This window comes from Melospiza georgiana, chromosome 16 (genome assembly GCF_028018845.1).
Source record: "Melospiza georgiana isolate bMelGeo1 chromosome 16, bMelGeo1.pri, whole genome shotgun sequence".
Taxonomy (NCBI): Eukaryota; Metazoa; Chordata; class Aves; order Passeriformes; family Passerellidae; genus Melospiza; species Melospiza georgiana.
This window is the reverse complement of record NC_080445.1, coordinates 12,039,804-12,049,760: the sequence shown is the minus strand read 5'-3', so window position 1 is coordinate 12,049,760 and position 9,957 is coordinate 12,039,804. Positions and strand designations below refer to the sequence as shown.

The 9,957-nt window shown below is 41.0% G+C and overlaps 1 protein-coding gene across 33 annotated transcripts in view; it reads left to right on the top strand.

Annotated features, from left to right (window-relative positions):
• The window catches only part of RBFOX1 (RNA binding fox-1 homolog 1), a 1,171,935-nt gene extending 1,169,864 nt beyond the window's left edge, over nt 1-2,071 (top strand). For all 33 annotated transcript variants that reach the window (XM_058035398.1, XM_058035402.1, XM_058035413.1 and 30 more), the window contains one exon: nt 1-2,071. This exon is cut by the window's left edge. The gene's annotated coding sequence lies outside the window, so the exon portion shown is untranslated.
• Nucleotides 2,072-9,957: the final 7,886 nt, after the last annotated feature.

Genomic DNA, 9,957 nt, shown 5'->3' with positions numbered 1-9,957 from the left:
GGCCCCACTGCACCAACTATCATATATCACCTGTCTTAAATTATTCACTGTTTGTTCAAAGCCAAAGGTTATGTTCTTATTAGGGGTGCTTCTGTCGACACTTGTACATAAAAATCAGATTGAAAGCTGTCCGAAGGCACCCTTTTAAAGCATTCCACCAGGCAGTATTCAGCTATTTAACCATAACTAGTTATTTAGGCAAAAACTGCTAGTTAGACCATTAACAAGCATTCTTTTTATATTTCTTCCAGTAAAATAAATTATTGATATCATTGCTGACTTTTATATTATGGGAGGGAAAAAAAAATAAAAAAAAAACAATAATAAAAAGGTGATAAAAGCACTGTTTCTATTTTTTTCTTTTTTTTCCAAAAAAGAAAGTAATAAAAACTTAAATTCTTTGTACCAGTAAAAAAAAAAAAAAAATGTATAAAATTTACATCCGTGCAGTGGAGTTGTTAAGTTCTAGAAATACACAGCCTATGATGCTTTAGACTTAGCCTAGTAGACCAACTGTTAGAGACAGACGTATCATTTTTATGGAATTATATGATAATCATATTCAGATTTATATAAGCATTTTACAAGTATTGCAATCATTGAGTAGAGATAATCATGGTATTTTCATCAGCTTGGTACTTTTTGAAACATGACTGTGTCGTGTAAGCAATCTGCAATTTTTCAAGGCGCGACAGCTCGCCCCCACCGTTCGATTTCCAAACCCAAACCGTTCGATTTCCAAACCCAAAGCGAGGCCATTCTGCTCGAGATTGGGCCCAAGACAAGTTTTGCACCTGGGACAAAAGCAGGACCTTCTCCCACCCCAGCGCTCCTGGGAGGAGCCGCCGGTCGCGGCGCCGCCCAGCAGCGGCCGGGAAACGCTTCCAGGCACCATTGAAAAATTGCAGTTTGTCTGTGCATATGTTTGGACTCTTTCCATGTTGTCCTGTTTACAAGTTAACCTAAGTTGGGGTGTTTGTCACGGGTCTTCTTGGTTTTGTATTTAAATAAATAAACGCGGCAAAGCGTCCCGCCAGGGGTTTGCTGCAGGTAGTTATATCCTCATGTGTAACGTGCTGCCACCCGGCCAGCACCTTAGTAAATGATCAACTCACCGCTGTGAACCTGCCAACTTGCTATAACAACTCTGCTTTAAAAAAAGTGTTTGTGATCAGGCTTTCTCTTTGTCATCGTATGTGCATGCAGTATGATCAGTTGAACAATAACCATCAATAAAGTTTCACAAGATTTGAAAACGAAGTTTCTGTAGCATTTATATCTAAGGATGATAAATAAATTATCTTTAAAATTGAAACAGAGAGAGAAAGAGACTATATTAATCGATAAAAAATGGGGCAGTAACATATATTTATACTGGTGAGGGAATGAACCGAAATTTATTAAGAGTTCGATCCCCACATTTATTATGTAAGATATGCAAAACAAGCCTCCTGTTAATAAAAAGAAAAAGTAAATTTTGTTTAAACACCGTGATGAAAGCAAATTGAAAAATGTTTACCAAATGTTAGGCTTCCAATTTAAAGTGTGGATGAGACATCATTTTTGGAATTGCACACACAAAATGTCTAATGTAGAGAATAACAGAATTTATTTGCAATTTTAATTTTCCTGAGATGGCTTTACAGCTCCCACTCTCCAAATGATTATATGGCGTTTTAGTCTATTAAAATTATCTTGAAAGGTTGAGGGTGCAGCCCATATTAGAAAATATTTTGTTTATAAAACTCCTACAGTACTCCTAGTAGTCATTTTAAAATGTATGTCTGAAATAGTTATGTAAGAAAAGCATTTGAAATTTTTTTACAATATATATTGGGAATGTTTTCACTTATATAAATAACTACTGATAATATGACTTATGAAAAAATTATTACTACCATATGTGGAATATAGTGACTTCTAAACAGATTTAAAAAGAAAAAACCCTACAAACCCAGAAAATGTGTATATCTGTCTTTAGAAATTAGTGTTTATATCACAACCGTGATTTGTGAATAAAGAAAAATGGTTTGTAATATCAAAATAAAAGCTTAGTCTGAAAAGGTACAAATCCGTTGGTGTTCCAAGTCATTTTGCTTTCCCTGCTCGCAGTGTGGGTGCCAGGGCTGTGCCCACGGTGTCCCCACGGCCCTGTGCCCACGGTGTGCCCCAAAGCTCTGCCCATGGGGCACGGGGCTGTTCTGCTGGGGCTGGTCCCACCCGGTGCCAGCCCTGCCCCTGGGGTGTGTGGGGGCTGCTTGCTGTCCGTGTGTCTGTCCCCGTGTCCGTGCCCAGCGTGGGACGGCCATCAGGGCACTGGGTCAAGGTTTGCTGCCAAGGATGACAGCTCCCACCACCAGCATCAGCTGTGTTTTCCAGGCAGCACTGCATGATGCATGGGGAATAACTGGGGTTTGTTCACAGGGGTGGAAAAGGAATCTTCCACACTTCAGATGCCAGTTATCCTCCCACTGAGCTCCCTTTCACGGCCAGAGCCTGTTTCTGTGCACACCAGGGGCAGGGAAGCAAGCAAAGATTGCTCTTCCACAGGCTCCTCCTAGCACTGCCAGCCTTGTTGCCCAAGCCACAAGAAAGGTGTCCACGTGCTGTAGTTCTGTGCCCATTAGCCCAGCAGGTCCAGATGAGGCTGCTGAGAGTACCTTGTGCCATGTCACATGCCTGCCAACAGAATTCTGTGACTCTTCTACCTGGGTTCCTGTTTTACTCTAATTTGGCAGAGGGAGATAAGACAGAGAGAAGGGATTCAATATTGCTTGGGTTGCAGTTTAGCAGGAAGTTTTAATTTACCAAGTGCCTGAATCCTTTCAGGAAGCTAAAGAGAAGAAACCTTGATATTTGCCAGGAATGGTGGGGAGATTTGTGCTTAATTTAAATCTTTACATGACATAGAAGCACTAAATGTCCAAGTGCACTCTCCTGCATATCAGCTATGATGGATGCATTGCACTGCTTCCCTTGGTGGCAAGATGAATGACTGAGGGTAAGATTTGGGCTGAAGGCAGACAAGAAGCATCTTGGCAGATAAACACAAGTGGGACACATAGACACACATGGAGAACCTGAAATGCCACATAATTTTTACATGATTGGATTCGTTGCTTCTGTCTGGCATCATTACTTATGTCTAATGCAGTGGTGCTTCCTTTCTTAGCCAACACATGATAGTTTAATAAAAACTTTGTTGAACAATTGGCCAGAGAATGAGGAAGGTCCCACATGTAACCAAAAGACAAAAGGCAGTCATCTTTGCAGGGTATTTTTATTCCAATTATTTAAAGTTCCTATACAGCTTTAATTGTCTAGCTAAAATTAAATTAAAGCTTCATAGAAGATCTTAGAGCTGCCCCTGTGTAGGATGTTCTGTACTACTCTGTCCTTGGTCATCTTTTTTGGGCATTCAAATTATTAGCTTCTAATTCGGGTAAAATTTTAGGATTTTTTTTAGCTAGAATTTAATTTTCTTTAACTTTCTGGGAACCTTGTCTTCAGTTTCAATTGCTGTCATGTCATATTGCTGTTTCTTGCCTCAAGTGATTTTTTTGCAAGTTTGACATGTTCCTCTTGCCACATTTTTTCAGTTTTACAGTACAGATGCATGAGGAAAAAAGGCTGTGCAAATCATTTCCTCCCTAAAAGTAGAGCTCAAATACCATCATTTTGGTAGGTGTAAGGGAGAGAAGAAAGAAGAAGGAAAAAAGTAAAATAAAAAGTAACCTTGTTTCAGTGGGAAGAGAAGATTCGAGTGGGAGGTGAGATCAGAAGGGAGACAATGATTTTGGGAGGTCTTTGAAGAATTTATGAAAGTGTCATCAAAAAGAGTCATTTTCCAGTATTATAAAAGTTTATCTTGATGCTTCATTTATACCTAAAGGGCATATGCTTCACCTCTCACTGTAACAGGAGCTTTGTGCTGAGTCCTTCCAGACTTTGCAGGCAGCTTTCATGCCTCTGCAGCACTTCCCCAGTGCTCTGCATACCAATAATTGTCTCACAGCACTTCACAAAAAGCACAATGGACGTGGCCTAGGATCAGAGGAAAAAATGGGCAGTATATGCCAGCATACCATCAACTTGAGTCTTTTCCTGAGGTAAGACAGAGATGAGCACTGGGAGGTAAAATATTAGAAGTGCTTTTAGATCCAAGAGCTCATCCTTTTTTTCTCAAATGGAAAAGAAAGTTTTTTATTTCATTCTGCATTTAATTCAGGTGTATTTCCTGTGTGCACACAGAGGATGAGTGCCATGCCATGGCAGTGTAGTTGTAGCAGGGATGTGACTCCCTGGCTGGGACACAGCTCCTGCTGGCAGCAGGGCAGTGGAACACACAATTGCCCACTTGTGAAAGGCAAATAGTTAGAATTATATGCACGAAGGGACCTGGAAATAACAATGTCATTTGAGGTGTCCAGGCAGGCAGCATTCAGGGCCAGAATCTCCTGCTCAGCTGCTCTTTAGCTCTCTACAGGAGATGCTGTCACTCTTCAGGTTCCTACATCATGTCCTTCCAGGGCACTCAGGGTAGGTGACCTTGCTTTGTGTGCTTTGCAGTGCCTGGCAGGGCACAAAGAATGAGTTTTGTGTGGAAGGGAGGAGATTGCCATGCCCACTGACATCATGTTCAAGGCGTTCACAAATACATGTGGGAGACTTTTAGAAGTTTTCTCTTGGCTCAGTTTATACAGGATTTTTTCAACATGTAGTTGCCATGAGAATATTGGGTTAGGTTGTTCTCAATTCTTCTGCTAAAGACTCTCCTATTAACTTAAATAATTATTAATTGAGAAACACTTCTAGAGTAGCCTGCTGGCTGGGACTTTGCCCTGGATTCCAGTCCCTGCTCCACATCCCGGTGAGTGAATCCTGCCTCCATGGCCCTACTGCTGGGTTAAAGGGGATCAGGTGACAGTGGTGTCCCTTCTCCGTCCCATGAGACACACTGGCTCCTCATAGCTCCTATTCCAAAAGGGATTTACAGCTGAAAATCCAAACTGGAGGAAAGCTTGTTGTGAAGGTGCTTTAGAGCCCCACAGTTTGCTCTGTGAGCTGGAATTTACCCTTCACTGACTGGGCAGCCTCTGTGCCTGGCCAGTTTAATGATTTCACTCTTTAGCAACAGGCCTGTGAGTCTGGAGTTCAGGATGTAAGAAAACTGTTAAATAAAACATAAGTGAATGCAAAAATAATCATTTAATGGACATTATGAAAGGACAGTAAACCAAACAGTTCAGTCCAATGGATGATGTATAACATCTAAACAAATATGACAACTAATTAAGGATTAGGTTCTGTGTTTTGGATGACAGGCCTTATAAAAATGAACAGCTAGGTTATGTTGGCGGAAAAAAAAAGCTGCATTTTGCAAATGTCAGGCAGACAGTTCAGTAAGCAGAAAAGCTCAGTTATCCAATTAAAATAAATGTGCAGTGTTCTCAATATAAAGAGCTAAAGCATCCTTATGTCGAGGAGTTAAGATGCTGAAATATAAGTGGAACAAAAAGTGCTCTCTATAAAGAATAATGCAATCTATCAAGATTAACATTTTGCATGCTGGCAAAGGCAGATAGTAATGTGTTTCAATTCCTGAAATTGGAAACATTAGACTAAGATCAGTACCAATTTAAACCCCAGGTAACCCCAAATATTGAATTGAATTAATTATTTACAACCACAAAGGGCTAATAACTTGCCCTGATGCCTTCTTTGGGAAATAGATATTTACAGTAGGTGCTCTCCTATTCCCCATAATCCTCCTTGGTACTTCATGTGAAATGTAATTACAAGTTGCATAAATGCAATTTAGGACAAAATCTTCCACTAGAAATAATTCTGATTTATTCAGGAGTTTGATTCCTGTCCTGAGAAAGAATGAGGCTGGTTTGAACATTGTCATGTGCATGGGGTGTCAGGGGGAGGCCATAAAGTTTCAAGGCCACCAGTAGGGGACATAGTTAAACCTAATTTTTTTGTTGCTTTCTAACAAAAGGAGGTTATTGTATAACAGTGGAAAGCAAGCAGTGGGGAGGGACCACAATAACAATTAAACTAGGTTGCACTTGATTTGTAGGAAAAAAAGATTCCACTATCTACACTTCCAGCAGAGCATATATTTTTTTTAAGCTGAGATTTAAACCTGTCCTTTGATGCAGGTCTTCAAAATAAGAATTTCTGAGGCTGGAAATGTGTAACAAAATTTCTAAAAGGATATTCAGTTCAAGGTATTTTCAACAGAATTAACATGAAACATATGGATTTTCTGGTGGTTTATAAAGCAGAAAGCAGAACATTATTACTAGGAGGGAGGCTTTACCAGAGCATTAAAATGAAATTCAAGTTTGTGAGGTGCCTGACATATAAAATAAAATCTGTCAAATGTTGAAGTGAGAGGTGATATCTTAGCTCTGCAGTGCTTGAGAAAACATGGAAGAGCATGGCTGTAACACTCCCACCTCTGTTTGATTTCGCCACCCACAGATTTGCCACCTTTTTAATGAAGTGAGCAGTTGCACTTGCAGCTCTGAGTGCCTCTGCTCTCCTCACCTTTATTCTTCTAGAAGCAACGTTTCACGTCTCCTTGGCCACAACTTTTGATGTTCACCCAGAAGGGCAGTGATCCAGCTCCCTATTATTTGAGAAGAATGATGGCCCGGGGACACAGACATTGTTAATTCACAAACTCAGCTGATGAGCTCTGCAACTGAGGTTTCATCACAGACTTGAAATTTCTGGGGCCCCGTTGCTCTACAGTTAAAAAGCAAACAAAGTTCTTTCAGGAAAAATAGCAAGCAAGAGAAAAAATTAGTTTTATCTGTGAAGCTGAAAAGCAGCTTTTATTGGCAGTTCTCTTACACTAAGAATAGAGAGAGAAATATGCATGTTGCTACAGCTGGTAAATTCTGCCAGAGAGACAAGAAATTCTTATGGGATGTCTCTAGATTCTGGTACATGTCTTTATTTTTCTTTTTAATTTTTAGTTGTATTTCTAAACTTGACCCTCTGCTCGGCCACACAATAAAAATTCAACATTTCCCCCTGTGTTCCCCCAGCATTGGCCCCTAATCCCTGATTCCCCTGGCAAGAACCATCCATAACCCTTGGACATGGTTTGTGCCCTGGGATTAAGAGGAAGGCATGCATCAGCAGAGCATGCTGCACCAGTCCTCCACTCTGAATCCACTCTGAAATCACCTCTGGAAAATAAGAAGTGGCAACATGAATATGATAAGCAGAGCAACATGGCCTACTTTCTGATAATCTTCTTTTATAGCTTTATTCTCGGTGGCTTTGAGGGGAAGCCACTGCAGAAATCATTTTGCCCAGTGCCAAAATAATGGAAATACATGCAAATTTGTGCTCTCCCCCAGTTATCTGCCTTTTTGTCCTTTAGTCAGCCTCATCCTGCCACCACTCTACAGAGTTTCATACCTGTGTGGAACCCAGCATAGGACTGGGGACAGGGAAATAGGATATCATTACTGGAACACCCTAAGAAACAAATCCCCAGTAAAATGAGTTATTGTAAGGCAACAGGAGATTTGGGAAAGTGAAAACCAACGAAGTTATTCCTGTTGAAGGTCAGAAGAAACTTGGTGCCAGCAGACACTGACCTGCCCAGACTGAGAGGGGATCTCCAGAACATTGTCACCTCACACCAAAGCACAGACAGGATTATTTGAAAGCCCCCAAAGGCCACTTGCCTTATTTTGATGAGGTGTTTTCAAGTTGTTTTAGACAAAGCCCTCCCAGGGTTTTCAGAGACTGAAGTCACCTGAAGAGAGAGGTGTGGTCCAATTGCAGACTTGTTTGCCTAGAACTTTCACAAAGAACAGTTCCAACTTCTTTTTTCTTTTTAATTGTGAGAATTCTTCACTTTTTCTACAAATATAAAAGTCCTTCTTCCTTCTAATTTCTTTCCTAAATTGAGAATTAATTTTCTTCTCCATGTTGTCAGAATTAATTTTAAAGATTAAAATAAATAAATAAATAAATAGAAAAGAAAAAGAAGGAAAAAGAAGATGTGTTGGCAATGCTGCAGGTCTGCAAAGGAACACAGCACTGAGGTAAAGGAAGGCAGGTTGCTGAGTGAGTAGGTCCTAGGAATTTTAAATAAGCTTAAGACTGCTAAAAGGAAAAGTCATGAGGTCTCTGGTGTTTGTGAACATGCTGCAGAAAAGCAGACACATTAAAAGTGAAAGTTTTCCATTCTCTGTTGTGTAAGCACAAGCAGGCAACAACACCAACAGTGTATTTTAATCAGAGAAGAGCTAACAGCTTAAATTTGCTCATTTGCAGGGTTCAGCACAGAGCTCATAAGCACTTAAGGTGATTTCTGTAAATTCAGGAATGGATGTCCCAAAACAAATTGATACTTTTTTTTTTTTTTAAAGTTAGGTCTAAAAAACTTTTACCAGGGAGATAGAATTTCAGGATTTTAGAATTAACTAATTAAAAGCCTGGTTTGGGGCAGCTGTGTATGTTTAATATGAGTCACATGCTAGCTTTATTTTCATCCTTGCCCATCGTAGTTCATTCACTGTGTAGTTTCTTAGAAAAAAGGAGTTTTGAACTCACTGAAAACATTTCACTCATTTGTTGAAGACTCCACCAAAGCAGGAAAATCTCCCGACTGTCCTGCTCCTGCTGGGCCCACAACAGGAGGGATCCTTAGAGCAGATGGGCCTTGGGCAGCGGCAGATGGGAACCACCAAACCCAGCCCTGAGGGGCTCCAGGTACCCCTGCTTAAACTGGGGTGCATCAAACAGCAAACACCACTAAATAATCATAAATGCACACTGCAGCACACCAATGCAACCATCCCAGGGTCAGCGAGACCTCACAGGGCGTTGTCTGGGTGGGGAACTCCAAGCTGGCAGCTGGGCCTGCAGGGTGGGCAGGGACAGCCAGGCTGGGATGTCACAGGCTGGGCACCTGGAGGGGCTCAGGGGTGTCTGATGTCATCTTAGCGTCATCTAAGAGACTTAGATTACCTAAACTGAAGGCCTTCAAAGCCTTAAACAAGAGTTAAACCCTCTTAGTTTCTGCTGAAGTCCACAGGCTGTCACCCTGCATCCCCTAAATGCAGCTCAGGTGCTTTAATTTAGCTAGAACCTTTCAATTTACTAGACAGATGGGCTTTGATCCCTCATGTGTGTCACCCTCCTGTAAGGCCACAGTCACAGCTGCTGAACCACAGGAGAGCCATGGCAATCCTTTATATGAACAATGTCCATCCCAGCCCTGTGGGGTTGGGGTTCCTATCCCAGCACTGGTGCCTGTGCTCCTGTGCAATGGGGAACAGAGGCTGCCCACTCCTTTTTCCCACATTGCTGCACGGAGAATTTATTTTCAGCCATCAAAGGTAAATTTGACCGTGAAGAAAACGTAGAATTGAGGCTTTTCTCCCTCAGAGTTGCATTCCTCCACGCGCACAGGATAAATTAATTAAATGTTTTTTTACCTTATGCTTTCCTGAAAATTTTCTCTAATAACTCAGCCTAGATGAGTTATTTAAGAGGAATTCAAAGCTGAACTTTCCTAGAATCTCAACTGTGAAAGCAAATCAATTCTACAATGCACCTGATGATAACGTGAAGGAAAAGGACAAATACTTATGTAAGAGAAGGAAACCAACAGTCTTGTCAGGAAGTTGGGAGGCTTAACTCTTCAAGTCACTTTTAAATATCTCCCCATGACAAGAAAAATTCCCAGTAGCTTATAGCTGAATAGAAAAATTTCCCCAGGACACTTCATCCTTGCATAACAACAAAAGAAATGTGCTGAAGAGTGATACAAAACAATGCAGAAAACTTTTTACCATTAGTGATGGGTACAATGCCATGCCTTCTTCTACAACAGGCCCTGAATCTTTCAGAGTTTAACTAAAAACTCAAAAAGCCTCAAGATGGGCCATGAAGGGGTCTGGGAAATCCCCCATGTTG